Source organism: Aricia agestis, chromosome 3 (assembly GCF_905147365.1).
Source record: "Aricia agestis chromosome 3, ilAriAges1.1, whole genome shotgun sequence".
Taxonomy (NCBI): domain Eukaryota; kingdom Metazoa; phylum Arthropoda; class Insecta; order Lepidoptera; family Lycaenidae; genus Aricia; species Aricia agestis.
The window spans coordinates 11,078,576-11,092,118 of NC_056408.1; positions in this window are offsets into that span (position 1 = coordinate 11,078,576).

The following is a 13,543-nucleotide window of genomic DNA, read 5'->3' on the forward strand; positions in this document are numbered from 1 at the left end:
GCTAATAAATATACACAAGTACGCAACACAAAAAGTGTAGAACAATCCCTGAACAAAGAACCAACTATCCATACTAATATTATAAATGCGAAAGTGTGTCTGTCTGTCTGTCGGTTACCTCTTCGCGCCCAAACCGCTGAACCGATTTTGCTGTTTAGTATTGAGATACTTTCAGTCCCGGGAAAGGACATAGGGTGCTCCCGTATCCTATTTCCTTTCCCGGATACATCCCATAGGTAATTCCGAAAAATATACGGTTCCCGCGCGGTAAGATAATTTTGGCGCAACGGAGTTGCGGGCGTCATCTACTTATACATAAACTTGGTGACGCTACTTTAATAATAATTTATTAATATAGTATAATATTTAATATAATAAATAGAATATATAATAAATAGAATATATAATAATATTTCTAGAGAGAAACCCTGTAGGAATATTTTTATAGTGATTGTTGACTTAGTACGTTATTAATTTCCAGAGTGCTGCTGATAATAATGACGTCAAAATTCTTCAAGTGCATAATATAAGTAATAAAAATTATGAAAATGCAATGTGGCCAATGACGATAAATATAATTAATATAAAAAATATACAAAATATGATATTTTATTCTAACATAAAAGCTCAAACATAATTTAAAAAGACAATTATTATTGTTTAAAAAAATATCAATTCGAATAGCTCATCGAATAATATTATTAAAAATAAAAATAAAGAATATAAAACAACAACACACTTATTTGAAAAACAAAATTTAAAATATGTAAATACGTAAACTTGTTAAACGGTCTTCGTGAAAATTGGTTACAACTTACAAAACACATTTTATCATACGACTTGTCGTTGCCTCTGCGTTACATCGTGCTAGAGAGGGACGAGTGTATTGAAAATTCGTTCAAGTGTGACAGAGATGGAGTTACCTTTTGGCATGTTCATATTGATCTTTCACCCGCCATTTTGGTCTGAACCATTCTCGCTTCGGGCGTCGCGCGAACTGAGCTTCAGCGACTGCAAAAAAATTTTGTCTGTTACTTTTTAATTGTATGAGTAATTACCAGAATGTCTCTGTTATGTGAGACATTCTGAAAATCCGAAATGGAGTAAGTACCTCAACTATCGCAAACGTTAACGTTAAGTGTCCGTAATTACTGTAATTATATCAAGCTAAATAAAATCAAGCTACCAAAAAGTTGACACACACTGCAGCGAGAAAAAAAATATTTTCAAGCAATAACCAAGTAGTCTTACATATTATTATTGAAAGATAATAAACAGCCAAGTGCGAGTCGGACTCGCGCACGAAGGGTTCCGTACCATTTAAGAGCAATAAAAGGCAAAAAAATAAAATATTTTCGTATGGGACGCCCCCCTTAAATATTTTTTATCCGGCGCCCTGGACGGTCACCTAGCGTAGCCCCCCGCCCCCCTAACGCCGCTACATGGCTAGTGTCTGTCGGCAAATGTACATAATTAGGAAAATGTGGATTTTAATTACTAAAAAAAACTTTTTTTCTTAAATTATTGCCATAATATGTCATGTCACTAGGAAACATCGAGCCTTTCTTCCCAAACATAACTTGGTATACCTACTGGTCAGTACTTATGACGTCAAGAATCGTAAAGAAAATCATTTTCGGGGTCAATTAGACAAGTCACAAGACGTACCATCTCTGAAAAATTTGAATATTGGAAAAACTACAGACATAGAGCAAGATAGATACGCATACGCATGTGTATACAGTACTTCGCATGTTATATCGCGTTCCCAAACGACGAGCAATACTCGTCTTTGGAAAGTCTTCTCTTTAGGATCGGACGTCAATCGGAATTCTTAAAATGTCTAAATGCCTAAAAGTGCCGTATTGAGCTGTAGGAATTCAAATAGAAACGTTGGCCTTGATAATGGACACGTTTCTTATCATCGGTACGTCACAGTAGCTAGTAGGTAGTAAAAAAGTGGCACGCTCGTTTTCATACAAATGGAGCGACATGCGGTATCTATCTTGATCTATTTCTGTGGGAAAAACGATTATAAATGTTACTCATAATAAGGTTTTCAAATGATACATATCTACCTTATGGATTGTCTACAGTGAAGCGAACACTCTGTATTTTATTAAGCTCGACTGTACCAGTATGCCTACGTGCTGTTGAAATTCGTAAAAGTTAAATAACATTTAACGGGTATACATTTCAATATAAAACGAATTATGCATGTTTTCATCCATTCCCTGGAGTGATGTCTACATATTATACCCAATTTTTCATCCGGAAGGCAGAAACTTTTTCGTTTGGATACACGAATATTTTCGATAAATGTGTTAATCTTGTTAAGGGCGGCAAATAAATGTTTGCCGTCAACACTGTAAATTATCGAATTCTGTTTCGGAAGTGTATGGATCAAAGGATTTTATCGATATCGATATTTTTGATAATAATTTTCGAAAGGCTAATAATCTTCACATTGGATCGTTAATGATTGCGCAGCTATCTATTGGTTTACTACAATATAACATAATATAGTATAATCCATACTAGACAAAGGACTCACTTGGAATAAGCACATCGAGTATATTACGAAAAAGGCTAGATGTGCTCTGGGTTCCTGTTGGAAGCTTGTCAGCTCTAAATGGGGTATTCGGCCGAAGGCAATGCTATGGCTATATACAGCCGTAGTGAGACCGATTACCACATATGGCTGCGCAGTGTGGCATAAAAAGGCTGAACAAGTAAACTGTCACAAAAGACTAAACAGCGTACAGAGACTGGCATGTCTAATAATCACGGGTGCACTCTCGTCAACACCCACCGCTTCCCTCGAGGCCCTGATCAACTTAACTCCGCTTCCTCTGCTTGTTCAGATGGAGGCCAAAAAGGTGGCTCTCAGGGCCAGGACGGCGGGTGGGACGAATTGGGTCTCCACCCCATTTCGACAGCTGGAACAGTCTCTCAGTGAATCACCTATCATGGCCATGCCATCAGATGCCATGATCAAGGTGTATAGCTTTTCGAAGCAGTACCAGGTTTTTATACCTTCCAGGGAGGACTGGGAAAGGAAAAATCCAATCGATGTCCGCCCTAGCGACATAGTTTGGTTCACGGATGGATCAAGGAAAGACAACCGTGCGGGAGCCGGAATCTACGGAGGCAAGCCACCAAAAGGCAAATACGCCTGTTTGGGGGAGTTTGCGACCGTGTTTCAGGCTGAAGTCTTCGCTATCCTCGGTTGTTCACTAGAAAGCTTGGAGATGGCCCTAGTTAATAAAAACGTTTTTATCTTCTCCGATAGTCAAGCTGCACTTAAAGCACTGACTGCCGCAGAAGTCTCGTCCAAATTAGTTCTGGAATGCATTGAGACGTTTAACATGCTGGGAAGGAACAACAACATCCGCCTAGTATGGGTGCCGGGCCACAGCAACGTCCCCGGCAATGAAACCGCTGACGAGCTGGCTAGGCTTGGGGCCGAGAGTCTCATATATGGTCCAGAACCAGTCTGTGGTATAACTCCCAGTACCACAAAGCAAGTGCTCAAGGAATGGGGTCACAGACTATGCAGGAAGCAATGGGCTGAGACCCCTGGCCATGAACACTCCAAGGCACTAATTCCTGACTTCAACAAGAAACAATCAGAATTAGTGCTCACCTTGGGTAGGAACCAATTAAAAATCCTTACCAGAAGCCTAACTGGGCACTGCAAGCTCAACAAACACCTAAACAGAATGGGTATTTGTAGCATAATGACTTGCAGATTCTGTGAGGAGGAGGATGAAACACCTATTCACCTTCTCCTCGACTGCCCTGCTCTACTACAGAGCAGGAACAGGCACCTTGGTCGCCACGAATACTCGTCCACAGAGGAAATTCGTGGCACCAACCCCAACCATATCGTTCAATTTATGAGCAGTATAGGGTTGGGGATGATACTCTAGTGCGAAGGAGTCACAATAGATCCTCATGGGTCGCACTGACGTCAGGGATACAGTGACCTGCCTTCTTTAAAAAAAAAAATAATAATAATAATAATAATCCATACTTCCATACTAATATTATAAATGCGAAAGTGTGTCTGTCTGTTACCAACTCTGTGCACGCCCAAACCGCTGAACCGATTTTGCTGAAATTCGGTATGGAGATACATGGGCGTACCCACGTTTTGGGCCAGGGGGGGCAAATTACCCATATTCTGGGCCAAGGGGGGGGGGGAATTACCCATATTTTGGGCCGGGGGGGGGGGGGGGGAAATCAGATTTTTTATAAGCTAGGTGTTTATAAAGAATAAAAAATTAATAATTTAGGCAAAGATAAAAGTACTAGATAATATACTTAGTAGGGACGTCAATATGATCCAGGGAAGGACATAGCATACTTTTTATCCCGGAAAAATGTACGGTTCCCGTGCGATAAACGAATTTTGGCGCAACGGAGTTGCGGGCGTCATCTAGTACAATATAATAATATAGTAATTTACAATATAATAATTATCTAAATTATGTCTACAATTACAGGCCCATCTAAAGATTCATGATCGCCTATGTTCATAATGGGCTGGCAATTGGCATGTAGTGCTTACATTCTACGATTTATATTGTTACTTTACATTAAAACTTACAACGAAAAAGACATACGTAAACGTTACGAAATATCATTTCAATAAAGGACGCTATACTGAATTGCACGATGCGTATAGTTAGTTAAAATAATCCTACGGTATACCGTGGCAACTTCAGTTTATATTAAACTAGCATACTATAAATCTAGTGACTACTTATTTATAAGCCGTAGAAGTGGGTAAAGAACTTTTCATCCGGTTTAAACTGCTTTTACATGGCGCAGTGGAGCAAAATTTATTGTCATGATTCTCGCACCACACTGGCTCTGCAGTAAACTGCGCCGGCAGCGATACTGCTCCCTACTTTATTACTTTAGTCAGAATTAACAAGAGAATTATTATCGATATTTTTATGGCACATTACTAGCTGATATCGAAAATTTACTTTAATATACGCATTTTTGTATCATTTAATATGAAAATGCGTTATATTTTTGTGAAACAATATAAAAGGCAGGAATATATTATGTTTTAGTAAAAATATGTGTTTTGAAATCTCTTCGGAGCTCGTACTATATTTTATTAAGACGTTACTTTCCGCGACCTTGTATACGTAGTATAACTTACTTTACGTCAAATATAATCCCACGGGAATGTACATTTCTTGGCAATAAAAAATAGCTTGAGCTCTCGCGCTAAAGTTGCTTATATCTGCGCCAATTTCATCTTAATCGTTAACAATATTTGCAGGACAAAATATAGTTACGTATAAGATTTAATACGCAGGTATTGGCTTTTTAGGTGTTTATACTATCAACAGAAACCTAAGGTGCCAGAGGTGCAAACAAAAATCTACGGTGCCAATAATAATAATTGGATAGTACCTATAGTACCTAGGTAGCAACGTGTTTACTATACGATGTTAACTAGTTAACAGTAGCCCGACGGTTCATTGTCCGTGGACCGTAGCCAGTGACAATTATGCGAGGGGATTGTCCTTTGGGGATTCCACTGAAAGCCATCTCGGTTTTTGAACTCTAATCGCCAAAGTTTGTAATGCACAAAACATTAACATAGGGCTCAACGCATAATGGTCGTTGCTATTTGCTATTGTTAACGAAGATTGTTACAATAACTGAACTTAGAAAATCCTGCCGAGCTCCACCTATTTAGTCACTACCAAACCAATAATAATAAGCTGTCTAGATTCCACAATCCATATGCGATAGGAGTATATTGGCAATATTTTTAACTAATATAAGTTACTGTGTTAGCTAAGAAACTTTCCAAAATAGAACAATTCAAAAATCTCATAAAATAGACCTGCCCGAAATGCTCCATACAAACTGCTACTCGATTATGACGTCACCTTAGAGTTACTTGTAGCCAGGCATCGCGGGAGAACTTTGTTCGATAGCTATATTAACTATTGCGTTTATGAAAGTGGTTTCATAACAAAAGTGTCTTAAAATTATACAAGTAATCGAAAGCTATACAAATATTAGGGGTTAAAAAAATACTCTAAGTACTATCCAACTTTGAATGTGTGTACCTAAATAACAAAAAAAATAAGTACATAAGTTATAAAGCCGAAATTATACAACTGCTTAATTTTACCGTAATACCTTTATTATATTTAAAAAATCTGCTAATCTTGTCAGTTTTTTTTTATGAAATAAGGGGGCAAACGAGCAAACGGGTCACCTGATGGAAAGCAACTTCCGTCGCCCATGGACACTCGCAGCATCAGAAGAGCTGCAGGTGCGTTGCCGGCCTTTTAAGAGGGAATAGGGTAATAGGGGAGGGTAGGGATGGGAAGGGAAGGGAATAGAGGAGGGTAAGGAAGGGAATAGGGTAGGGGATTGGGCCTCCGGTTAACTCACTCACTCGGGGAAACACACCGCAAGCGCTGTTTCACGCCGGTTTTCTGTGAGAACGTGGTATTTATCCGGTCGAGCCGGCCCATTCGTGCCGAAGCATGGCTCTCCCACGTATAAAGTGTCATCATCCCTTACTTAACTGTAATTAAATGAATTTTGACAATATGGAAAACACATTTTCTGTCAAAGTATTCACTAAATTAAAGTTGAATCATCATTTGATGTATCTGAGTGCGGCAGTTAGCAATGAAAAATTTGTCGCGGTTGAAGATTTTTTTTTATAAAATATATCCTATAAATATATGCAATATTTACTCCTCAGTCTTCTCCAACCCCCATATTTTGGAAATAAAAAATGCCTCCTCGTAATATTTTAATGCGCAACCAATATTGTTTTATAGACATACAGCTTACTAAGAAAAGCATAATAATAATTACATTTTACTTCTGCCCCCGACATAAAAAATAAATTATCCCGCCTATAATTGGATGGTAAATTTTATTGCTAACGTAAAATTATCATGAAACACTGCAAATAGCTTTTCAAATTAACGTTTTGTCGAGTTCATGTCAAATCTTGAGCATAATAATTAACGCCTAACTTCTCTTATTTAAACTTGATAGTAGAGCTAACTGAAAAGGTTTATTTTGTACGAGTTCTAGGAGTTTAGTTTATAGGAGTTAAGCAAAAGAGTTAAGCGAAAAGGTTTATTTGATTGCATAGTACCGAAACAATTAATCGGTGGTAGGCAACACGTAGGACGTTCTGAAAACATTTGATTACACTTATTCAGAAGTATTTTTTTATTTTATTTGACTACAGCAATTTTGACAATATTATGACGCCAGGACTTAATCGTGACAGGGAAATAGTAGAGCATAAAACGTTTTTTAGTGAGAAAATGTACGATATCGGCAGACAACTAGATGATCAGCCTGCATTGTCCTGATCAAATTTTGTCATTTTTTGGTTTCAACGCAGCAACGGATCCTGATCTCCGAGTCGGAGCTCGGGAACTAAAATTGAAGGCAAACTTAGAATCTTATTCTAATTTCTATCCCATTTTGTCAATAGCCAGAAAACTGCGAACGGTCCATAGTCGTTCCACGCTTCCACGTGAAGTTTTCTTTGGCATCAGTTCAGAAGTGCGACGCTGGTGCGAACATTCCCGCCAGCTGACTGCACAGCCCAAACATTTTTAATAAAACTTCTTATTCAGCCAATATCATACTTCCTTAGGCTTATGCAAGTTTCTTGAAGTGATTAGAGTGAAAATTTGTATGAACTAATAGTTCAAATGCATGATTAGGTTTTATGAACGTCTACTTTCTTTTCAATTGTTTTTTGTACTTGTTTAAATACAACGTTGTGTCTCTCACGTTCTTGGTATAGTAATAAGCTAATCAGATATGTGGTTGTGCCGCACTCAGAGACAAATTCCTTAAGAATTACTTCACTGTGGTTAAAAGAAGATTTTGATTTTTGACAGAAGCCCCCATATATTATACTTCTCTTCCTTTAGACAAATTTGAAAATGCAGTAAAAGAGCGTTTGTGTGCTAAAGCGTATTATAAAGTCAATGATTTCATCGAGGACAGCACACCTTGGGAATAGGGTGGCTCCATGCAGGTTACTTTTCTTTTATTTTTGTTACATAGCTGTAAGCCTTAACATTGTAATTTTCCATTTTTTTAGTAAAAGATGGCCCCGTGCGAGTTTCTTACGCCGCGCCGGTTCTTCTCGGCGGGGGGTAGTTCCCGAACCGGTGGTAGGCGACTTAGTTTCCTCGCTCGACTTTCAAAAAGTGTATCATGATACCAATTTTGAATAAAAAGATATTTTATTTATTTATTTTATTATCTGTCAAACTCGTCATTAAATTGAAGTTTAATCATCAAAATATGAAATATTATGTCTATGTGGCCGTTAGATCCAATTGCCAATAACTTGTGTTATTTCACTCGTTCTTCGAGTTTATAACAAAAAGAACTTTGTTTTTAACCAAAGGTTAACTTCAACGCAAGCGGGCCTCGGTATAGTATTTCAACCCACACATCACCCAAATCGCATTGGGCTTGTATTCGACGTTTCGAATTGACATTTTTCATCCGTAAAGATTTTCTTGATGTGGGGTAATCTCGAGCTTACTATGTTTTTCAATACAACGTTGTTATAAATTAAATTAAATCAAGATTAACATCTCTTTAAATATAGGTAAATTAAGTCTATGCCTACTGTTTATTGTACACAACTTATAGATGTACAGAATTTCGTCAAGCTTTATTCATAATAATTATTAATTACTGAAGTTGTCATAAATGGACGGACTGGTAGACAGAGAAATTATAAGGGTTCCTTATACAAGGTGTAACAAAAGTGATAATTAATACTTTAGGGTGTGTATGTGTCCCTTATATTGAGTGAATCGTGAAAGTAGCAGCGCTGAAAGAGCGATTTTTTTTGCTATTTGTATGGGCAAGCGCTCCAACGTCACGAGTTTCCCCATACAAGTGAAAAAAATGTTGCTCATTAAGCGCTGCTACTTTCACAGTGAACTCTATGTAATACAGAGGACCCATGCACACCCTAAACTCACTAAAGTATTATCGCTGAGGGCCTGTCCACATCTCCACGTCACGACGCGCGTCGTCAACGTGGAACGCTGCGGTAACGTCGCACGGTAGTTAATACGTTGACGTGACGTGTAAATTTACGTCAACGTAACGTAAAAATGCACGTATTTTTCCTTCCCTTTCTCCGTTTTTAACAATAGCAAAAGCAGAATACGTATTGTGCGGTCCACATCTAGATCAGTAGTGAAGAACGCAGCAGTTGTACAAGGCATGGCGACGTACAATGTTGCTATATCGTGATGTGCATTTTACATTACGTTAACGTAAATTTACACGTCACGTCAACGTACTGTGCCACGTTAACGCACCGTTCCACGTTGACGACGTCGTGACGTGGAGATGTGGACACTGGACAGGCCCTTAGTTTTGTTACACCCGATAGTTACTCAGGAACCCTAGTCCCTAAAAAGGATGGTACTGCTGGACAACTTTTGTATTTTTGTTAAATAAGCGTGTAAACTAAGGTATTTTTAAAATTTAAATTAATAAACATATCAGGTATCTACACACATGATTTGCTCGAAACAACCAAAGTTATTCTGAACTACAGCGGTTTACAAAATAACGGCTCTAAAGTTTACCTCGTTAACAACTTCGGCGATAGATTCTAGCGTGAAGCTGGCCATCGAGTTAACACTTCGATTGAATTGGATAACAATATTATGTTCGTTGCTTAGATTTTGCTATCAATGGCTTGGGGTTCCTAATCATTTCTATCGGATTTACCTGACATTTTAAATATCATCATTAAATAATGTTAAGACTTAAGGCGCTCCCCCTACGGAGATGCCGTAATTTACCGTATTTAGAGCCTTATAAACTCATAATTTGAAAGCTACAAATTTATAATAAAAATACAGCAATAATCTTCAGTAATCAACATTATTAATTTCCTATTTTTACCCGACTGCCGGGAGGGTTATTATTTATTAAATTCATGATATCAGCTTGCAAAGTAATACCAATTTATTAAAATTCAAGCACACTTTCAGCATCTCCCTAGTATTTACAAATAACGTTTATTTGAAACACACGACAATTGATAGACAATTTGATTCACTTCATAATTCCCCGTTTGAATTTTTTTAGATCAATTTTGAACTAAGATATGTAATTAAATAGGATTTTTGTGCGATCTCGGCAACGCCACAATAGACATAACGACCAGTAGTTCGACTGCAAAGAGACGGACAGGTTTCAATATCTGTCAAATTCGTCGGGTTTCACTAGGATTATGAACGGAATGTGCCTCGCGCTGGCTGATATAATTTATTTTAAAATAAAGATTTCAAAATTGGATTCTGACAATTTTAATCGCATGTGCCAAAACACAAACAACAATACGACCAAAGAGGAACACGTCCAGCGAATATGTCATAGTTTTAAATTCGTAGGTAACAAGTTAACAACCCTAGCGACGATTTTCGTCATAATACGTCAAATTTAAACATTTCAACATCAGTTCTAAGTCGGCATACTCTATCATTCTGTCTACTCTGGCAACGCGTCAAATGTATGGCCAAGGTCGTTTGCTCAGGGGATGGCCTTAAGAGTGCACTTTTTGCGAATAGTAAAAGATGTTAAACGCGTGTCCTAACTCCTCAGGATAATAATAATATGTATTTTCTTCTTGTTTATTCTAATTTTATTTATGCAAATAATAAGTCCTATAAACATAATAGCCTTACTCGATAAATAAGCTATCTAACACTGAAATAAGTTTTTAAATCGGACCTATAGTTCCTGAGGTTAGCGCGTTCAAGCAAACATACTCTTTAGGTTTATAATTAGATTTTTTTAAATTATCACTTGACAAACTCGAGTCTCGATCTAAAAGACTATGAAAAGTACCAATAACACATAATAGGCTCATAATCGACGACGCATAGTGTAATATGGTAGTGATGATGATGACGATGAATGTAATTTGCATAGTAGCATAATATGCTTTCCGTTCTTAAACAACGCCGAAACTCCCAAACTTGTATCTATAAAGAATCAGGAGTTCTCTCAGCACCTTCCGAGCCACGGTATACCAGGTATACCTCGGTGCAAAATCTTACTTGTTGGTAGCATAATATGCTTAGAATACTTCTCACGAAACCGAAGTCACCACACGTTTCCCTATAAAATTTGAGGAGTTCCCTCGATTACTTATGGATCCTTCATCAGATCACCACTTTTGTGAATATAATACTAAATTGGGATGATACCCTATATACCAAAAGAAAAATTTTGACAATCGGTTTACAAACGGCGGAGTAATCGTTGAACATAAGAAAACGAACATAACACCTCCCCCATTTTGAATGTCAGTTAAAATTGTAGCCTATGTGTTATTCTGATGTATCAGTATAAGCTATATTATTGTAAAGTTTCATTAAAATCCGTTCAGTAGGTTTTGCGTGAAAGAGTAACAAACATCCATACATCCACACATCCACACATCCATACATCCAAACAAATTTTCGCATTGATAATATTAGTAGGAAGTAGGATATAGGTAGTAGCAACTAATATATTATACTCTGTGGTAGTAGTATATATTTCAAAACCAGTGTCGGTTTTAGCTCTACCAGCGCCCTGGGCGAGATTTTGTCGGCACCCAGGGTACCGACTGCCTTTAGCGCCCTTTTTATCCGGTGCCCTGGGCAGTCGCCCAGCGTCCCCCCCCCCCCCCCCCCCAACGCCGCTACTGTTTATAACCAAAACGTATAGTGGCATACATATCATTAACTACGTGTACCTAGGTACCAAAGGCATATCCATATTTTTCTTTCGTCATATAAAGTTTAGGTATAAAGGAGCTGGAATTTCCGATCTATATATAACTTAATAAACAAAATAATAATGTTCGCAACGACGCGGGTACTGCGAACTGGTGTCACCAAAGTGGAACTTGTACTTGATTATTTTCTTGACATATGCTGCCACCTGTCACCTTAAATAGTTCCTACACGATCCGTATTCTTTATCAATATTTACAAACTTGTACTTTCAAATGTTGTACTTTAAAAATGTAATTTTAAATCCAATGTAGTTAAAGTTCCTTGCAATTCACAATCACAATCGAATTGAGCTTCGTCCGAATGCGAAATGTGTTTTCATAGTTTGGTTCAATGCACGCTAAACTGCTAGAACAACGCCATCTATGATACGAAGAAGAGAACTCACTGAAAGGTTCAGTTACTCAGTTACAGTAACAAAACCATTCCAACGAACTGGGTCGCTGTTTGAGCTCACGTTGGTTCATCAGCAGACCTCAAAATACAGATTTGTTCTGTATTCTGAGCAGCAGACACAGATGACGCTAAGTGGTAAGGTCAACAGAGTTAACTTCTCAAATCGAATCCAATTTACAAGTGATGTCATACAATTTAGCTGCAGACTGTTCATTTAGATTCACATGATATAAATTGAAGAAAGCTGTAATTTGATATTGCAATATATCAAGTAGGAATGGATTTATTGTTATACATCATCTTCCATTTTAATGAGTAGTTTTTGATACTCAGGCTTAATAAATAATTATTGCAAAGCTTTTTTGGCAAGAAATTGTTTTGAATGTTTTGACTTCTTGATAACTTTATGTATATGTATAACTTTTGATGAAAATATATAAATTAAAAGCTTTTTAAAAATATTGAGCTTTTGACATTCTCCATACTCATTATTCTTCGGAATATTTTTTTAACAATAAATTAATATTTCTATGCTGTGTCACAATAATATCAGCATTTGTATTTATTTCATAAAATGGCCTTGAAATAGTAAGCATACAGAATAAGTTACTAAAAAAGATAGTTTAAAAAAACCTTAAGCTTTATTAAATGCAAGTGCTTACCGTGTTAAGTTTGTGAATAATCCAGGGATGAGATAACTAATTTAGTTGACCAAATAAGCATCATAGGCATATAATTTCACTATAACAGAAGATACCAGTAGCACTAGAAATTTTAAAAAGTAAAAATCTCCTGAGAATTCCCAATTCACAGCACTGATAGACGCTCCACTACAAACTGTTGATAGTAAAACATCTCCAGCACACTCTCAATAACATTTCAATGTTGGCGGGAATGCACTCCGTCGTCCGTCTCACTCGCACTCACACACTTTGGATATCTCCGTTTCATTAGGGTGTCGATTAACGTTAAACCATTACAGCGAGAACAAAAAAGGGTCCCCTTTGAGTAAATTGTAATATATCATCGCCCTGACGTGAGTTTGGGGTCCTCAGTGGATCTCTTTTGTCCGATAGCAGTTAAACTCCTGGCTGACGCTTGTCTTCGCTAACTGGAACTTATTTTATGATACAGCTGCCTTTTGCACATAAAATTTGCGAATTAAGTACTCATATAGTATTCGTAAGCTAGACTGACTTTATGAGAGGATAATATTATGATAAATGTTTGTCTGTTTCTCTGTCTGTTACTTTTCAGGCCTAAATCTTTGGAACCGATTTGAATAAAATTCGGTA